The following is a 7042-nucleotide window of genomic DNA, read 5'->3' as shown; positions in this document are numbered from 1 at the left end:
ATTAGCTCAATATAAAAAACTCAATAGGCAAAATATATGAGCATGGTTTTACACACACACACACACACACATACACACAAAAGGAACACAGAAGACAAAATCAGTAGTTGGGATATCGGGCCTTGTTGAGAGAAACGATACTAAAGACGGCAGGGTAGGATTTTGCAAAACCAACAGCCTACTCAATGGAAACATTTGTTCAACAACATAAACCACGTCTATCCTAGCGTACGTCACCACATAGCCTACACCAGAGTCCATCTGACTGCACAATGGGAAGAGCTGATGGAAGACTCCTTATCTCAAGTCATAAAGAGGCCGGCCGACTGGGAATAAACCATCCCTTGCTGATCCGTGGGCAAGTTCAAGCTGAAGATGAAGAAAATTGAAATAAGTCCGTGAGAGTCGAACTGCAACCTTGAATATATCCCACTTGAATTTTGGGAACATCTTGAGGACAGATTTGACTGGCTGAACACTAACGACAGAAGGCTGTTCTTCATACATGAAGAAAGCAGGTCACTGAAAACACAGGAAAGTGGGGAGGGGATCAATGTTGCTATAGGAGAGACTCCGAAACTTGCTGTGAATGGTAGCGTTAACTAAAGCAAATGGAAGAAATGAAGGCGTCAAAGAACTAACCAGAAAATTTCCAAGGGCAACTCCATGATGTTACCCGTTGGTCCGTTCATACACCTGCTTCTTGGTCCATGGACAGGTTCTGTGAACAAAACAAAGGGAGACTGACTGCTTGGCTTCAAATCAGGAACGGTGTGCATCAGGTTTGCATCTTCTCACCACACTTATTCAATCTCTAGGCTTGGCAACTCATCAGAGAAGCTCACTTCTGTGAAAAAGCATGCGGCATCAGGACTGGAGGAAGGCTTATGAACAACCTGCCACATGCAGGTGACACACCTTGCTCGTTGAAAGTGAAAAGGCTCGGGAGCACTCGCTGACGAAGACACAGGATCGCAGCCTTCAGCACGGATGACAAAGCAGGCAATGGAAGGAAGCCCAGATCCTCACCGCTGAACCAATAAGTCACAGCATGATGCACAGAGAAAAGACTGAAGCTGCCAAGGATTTCTTCTTGGTAGGACCCACAATCAGTGCTCATGGAAGCAGCAGTCCAGAGATCAAAGGACGCATTGCCCTGGATAAATCTGCAGCACAAGAGCTCTTTAAAAGTGTTGAAAAGCAAAGATGTTCCTTTGAGAACTGAAGTACCCCTGACCCAAGTCATGGTATTGTCAGCTGCCTTACATGCATGTGAAAGTGGCACCTGGGCTGAGGAAGACCCAAGTCATGGTATTGTCAGCTGCCTTACATGCATGTGAAAGTTGCACCTGGGCTGAGGAAGACCCAAGTCATGGTATTGTCAGCTGCCTTACATGCATGTGAAAGTGGCACCTGGGCTGAGGAAGACTGAAGACTGGCTGGAATGGGATTATGGCACTGGCAAAGGATACCAAAGGCACTGTGGATTTCCGAAAGAACCAAGAACTCCGTCTCGGTAAAGGTACAAGAATTCTTCTTCAAGGCAAGGATCGTGAGGCTTCCTCTCACATTCTTTGAAAATGTCGGAAGAGACCAGTCCCTGGAGGAGGACGTCACGCTTGGGAAAGCAGCAGAGCAGCGAAAAAGGAGGAAGACCTTCGACAAGCTGGATCGCCGCAGTGGTTGCACGACGGGCGGGCGGGAGGACGGCACAGGACTGGGCAGTGACTCACTCTGTTGTAGACAGGGTCACCATGGGGCAGAACCGACTCCACGACACCGATCGGCCCCGGGGTGAGGAGTTTGGTCTTCTTAACATTGAGTTGTAAGTAGACAGAAGGTTGCAATCCTTGATCTTCAAGTGCTTCCAGGCCGCCTCACTTTCAGCAAGCAAGGTGGTGTCATCCGCATGTACCAGCTGCATTACTGTCACCGAGGCCATTTTCCAACTGTTGTTTCTTCCCGATTGTTTCCAACTTTTGCATTCCAATTACCAATAATCATCGATGCCTTTGATTATTTGCCTCATCGATTTCTGACTGAAGAAGTTGCTAGGGTCCTTCAAGTGGTACATCACTGGGTTTAGTGATAGGTGCATGCACTGGAATAGACTCCATTTCCTTGTGTTTGAGTAGATATCGTCTTATCACAGACAGCATCGGACTGTAAGACAGATCATAGATGTCCTATTGGACAATGAATGTGAAGCCTTCCTCTTGAATCTGTCCCTCACAGCCTAGTGACCCATAGGACTTTCTGATTCAAAATGGCCAATACCAGGACCCTTCACCCCTCTAACGTAGGAGATCAACTACGATAGCAACCTCTGATGAGTTCCATTTCATTTTTTAAAAACATTTTCTTGAGGGCTCTTACAGTTCTTGTATCAACCCATGCATCGGTCGTTTTCAGGGGGTTCCGTTTTCTTTTTGGCGGGTTTTCGGTTTACCAGGCCCATCCTTTGTGCGTCCCAAGTCCCAGTTATGAAGAGCTGCTGCACTAGTGTCTTCTAATGTTGGGTTGCGTCCCCTCAGCAAATAAAAATCCCGAAGGTTTGACTCTGTCCACGTCATTATGGTCAACTCTCCCTTGAGAAGGCTGCTCTTCCTCCGTGGTAGGTTGAGTGGCTTCCGACCTGCAGGCTGCACCTTCCGGCACTACCTCTGACTATGCTCCGCTACTTGTGAGGTTGTCAGTGAACAGCCGATTCCTTCTTCCAAGTCTGTTTTCCATCTAGAAGCTCGACTTGGCATGACCCAAATTAAAAAAAAAAAGAATAACGATATTTAATGGCATTTATAGCTCCACAGAACAAAGCCTAGGACCACACGGTGTGGGGAGCAGTTCTATGAAATTACATGTCTCGTGTTCTTACTTTGCCTGTAAAGTACTATAAGACGAGTTGAAGGTCGCTGGAGGTAGGCCGTGAGATGCTAACGACATTGACAGTAATCACTAGAGCAGCCTCGCTAAAAAGGACATTAAGCAATGCTCTGTGTCCTACTTTGTGAGTAGTGACTGGGCTGGGGTGGGAGTTCATTTAAAGTTTGTGAGCAGCTGTCTAAGGGTCAACTAATGTTCTCTCCCAGGGGAAAGAGAATGATGACCATTGAAAGACGCATGTGAACAATGAGTCCAATGGACAAAAGGGCTCTGGGAATATCAGAAGAACTAGGTGGTGCCAACGGCAGGGAGGGAGGGACACCACCAACTCCAGAGGAGACCCGGTACTCAGGTGAAGGGAAAGGCACTGCCCAATCAGGGAGAGCTCAGCACAGCGTGAGCAAGGAAAGGAAGACGCTCAGAGGTGCGTAAGGATAAATGGCAACAGGAGTAAATACTATTACCCAGAGGATCCTTCGGTCACAGAAATAACAAACAAGGATTTACAAGTGGATACCTAGGTCCATATGTGCATTGGACAGGTGTGGAAAGGAGTTCACGATCAGCACCTACGGGTTTGGCGGAACTCACGTTGCTAGATGCCCGTTTGCACAGGCAGCAAAAATATCCAAGTGTGAAGTAGAGCACGCAGCGGGCAGCATCGTGTAAGCATCTTAACCCCAGCCAAGCGTAATTTTGGGAAACATCTAGGCCCAGTGGCCCAACATGTTTCATAAAGGCAACGTTCTGCATCCTGCTTTGGTGAGTAGTAACCAGAGTCTGAAACGTTTGCAAGGAGATATCCTTGTTGGCGTCTTCCCATCCAGAGCAGAGAAGGGTAAAAATAAAAAGGCAAGATTCAAGAGAACAGTGAGTCCAAAGGAGTCCTGAGCGTGGGGATGGCGCCTCCAGAGAGGAATCCCAGAGTTCCCAGAATCCTCGGAAGAAGGCCATGCCCACACTGAGGCCTCATTGGTTATCACCTGATCGATAGGTGAGACCCCACTCCTTCCCTTGTAATCCTCTCAAATTGACAAGTGATTACATAACCGCCACACTAGCCATCCTCACAATGTGTGAGCCCCTTGTTGCAGCCACTGTGTCCATCTATCTCGTTGAAGAGCTTCGTCTCAGTGGTCTTTTGATGATCTTATGTCCATTTGACCTTTTATGAGACTGTAGGGGTGGAAGCCAACCCATCCATCAGGTCACAGCCTGATGATGCCCCCTTGGGCGTGTGGCCTTCTCGTAAGGTGGGAGCCTCCCCTTCGCTCTGTCTCTCCACCTTCCTGCTTGCTGGGACCGTGCTGCCAACCAGACAGCTGTGGGCGTCCTGCCAGGTTTCCACAGACTTTGGATCCACTCAGCTCTACACCTACCGGCTCTACACCTACCGGCCTGAGCTTCCTGAGTCACCGTTCTGTGTCACCAGCGTGTGGCCAGGTGAGTCTGAAGAGGGACTAGTGGACTACCATTAGACTTAGGAACTTGAATAGGACTGGGCTGGGATGCCTTCTTAATATATAATTACTTCTTGATATAGAGCTCATTCTCATAAATAGATGCGTGTCCGTGGGCTTGTTTCTCTAAACAACCTGCGGTTCCTCTACTTTATCAAGGACGATGTCCTTCTCCTGACAAACTCTACAATGCTAATAAGCTGTGCTGGCTAATAAGGGGCATTCTGGCTGTGCTTCTTCCAACGGATTTGAGGGCTCTTTGGGCATCTACGGTACTTTCAATTTTCCTCACCAGCACCGTAATCCGAATGCATTGATTCTTCTTTAGTCTTTCTTACTCGATGTCCAACTTTCACGTACACAGGGAGTGATTGAAAATACCATCGTTTGGGGTCAGGCGCACCTTCGTCTTCAAAGCAATGTCCTTGCTCTTCAACACTTTAAAAAAGATCCGCGCAGCTGATCCCCAGTGCAATTGTGTCCTTGGATCTCTCCACTGCTGCCCCCTGCTCACGGAGGATCCCTGACAACGTCCATCTTTCTTTCCTTTACCACCATGTTGTCTATCGGTCGAGTGGGAAAGATATTTGCTTTCTTTACATTGAGTTGCGGTCCCTATTGAAGGGCTATAAGAAGAAGAGCTCGGCTTCAGGACTGGAGGGAGGCTCATGAACACCCCGCGCCATGCAGGTGGCACCGCCTGGCCTGCTGACAGTGAGGCGGCCTTGAGGCCCTTGCTGATGGAGATCAAGGACGACAGCCTTCAGTGGGGATGACTCAATGTCAGGAGACCCCAATCCTCACAGTGGGAGCCAAACAACAGACGGCCTATCAAGGGAACGGTATGCCCTGTGAGGAACAAGCTTCTTAGAGCCCGGGAGACCAAAAGGGCAGCGGCGGCTCAGACACAAAGGCAGGAAGGGGGAAGCACAGACGGATGACTGGAAGGCAACGCAGATCCCAGGGGGAACGTGGGAAGCGTGCTGGTGCAATCGAGGATCCAGAAGAACGTAACACAACAAAATGTGTATACTTTGTTGAACAGGAAACTCATGCGCTCTGTAAACTTTCACCCAAAACACAATCTACACATATCTAGAAAGTCAATATTGTGGTTGCTGGTTGATCTTAGGGATCACAGAATGAAACTGTGCCGGCTCCGGTACTGTCTGTGTGTGTTGCTAGGGTGCAGACCCTTGTTCTGGCTGCCGTGTGAACCCATCTGTGGAGGGTTTCCCTGGTTTCCGCTGATGCTCTGCGTTATCGGATGGGGCGTCCTTCTCTAGCAATTGATCTCTCCTGAGGACGTTGCCTTGAAGGAGTCTTCTGGTTGTATTTCTCCTCTGACGGATTTATTGGTTCTTTGGGCAGCCCACAGTATATCCTTCACCAGCACACGTCCCAATGCCTCCATTATTCTCCTGTCCCCTTTGTCTTGTGACCCAGCTTTCTCATGCCTATCAGGAGAGTGAAAATAGCCTGGCTGGGACCAGGTGCGCCTCGGTCATTAAAATAACATCTTTACCTTTTAAGACGTTAAAGAGGTCTTTTACAGCACAATACAATCTGTCATTCGGATTGCTTTTTTTTGGTGGGGGGCGGGGAGGGGGGGGAGATGCTGCTTCTATAGGCCTTGTGTTTTAGAGACCCCCAAATCTCAAAGATCATTTAAGGACAACATTTACGAGGTCTTCAATGGGACAAAGATAAGCCAAAGGCCCATGATCTGGATGAGGGAGGCCGTTAGCACGGGTCCTAATGACATCCGAGGGTTTGCTGAGATTTGGAGTTTGGAGAAGGACATGGGAGGAAAAAGAAAACTGTCACAACGCATGTTGATTGGCAGATCGATACATCATGGTCACGGGTGGGGCAACAGAATCGGAACAGGACCATAAAGCGGACACATTTCATGCTAGACAGAGCAGCTTACAAGATTGATCCAGGGCCCTCTGACCAAGGCAGACAGGGATCCATACAACCCCCAGGACCCTGATTTCCACCAAGGACACACCCAGGCAAGCCCCTAAGGGTGATTGCCCTTCCGTGGGATGGCTGGAGGGAAGTGGAGGTGATCCACGTCCCAATGCACTCTGCCTGCGAGGACATTTGTTCACATCCCTTGGTCCATGGTCTGAGTAAATTCAGTGGAAGTTTAATCCAAGTGGGCATTCTGCAACTGGATGTGGGGGTTCTGTATTGTCATCCATAGCCTTCTGCAAATAGGATGCTCAGAATTTAAACTCGAATACAATTCACCCAAGTAAAATTAAATCATTGACAACATCCTTGTTTTTCTCCACTTAGACTTAGTAACAATCTACACTGAGTTGGTTCCAACTCAGGACGACCTCTTTGTACAACACAACAAAACACTGCCCGGTCCTGCACCAGCCGCACAATTGTCATGGGTGAGCCCATTATCCCAGCCACTGTGTCAGTCCGTCTTGTCCAGGGTCTGTCTCCACAGTGGGTCTCTCCTGACAACAAGTCCAAAGTAACTGAGATGAAGCCTCGCCATCCTTGTCTCTACGGAGCACTCTGATTGCACCTGTCCCGAGTCCGATCGTTTACTCTTTGGGCAGTCCGCACTTTCAGGATGCTTCCCCAACGTCATAATGCAAATAAATGCGTCTGGTCTTCTTTGGTCTTCCTCATTCAATGTCCAACTTACACAGGCATACGAGGCAAGTGAGAAT

Source organism: Echinops telfairi, unplaced genomic scaffold, assembly GCF_000313985.2.
Source record: "Echinops telfairi isolate 266 unplaced genomic scaffold, ASM31398v2 ScPeMD7_28;HRSCAF=97, whole genome shotgun sequence".
Taxonomy (NCBI): Eukaryota; Metazoa; Chordata; class Mammalia; order Afrosoricida; family Tenrecidae; genus Echinops; species Echinops telfairi.
Note: the sequence above shows the minus strand (reverse complement) of the source record.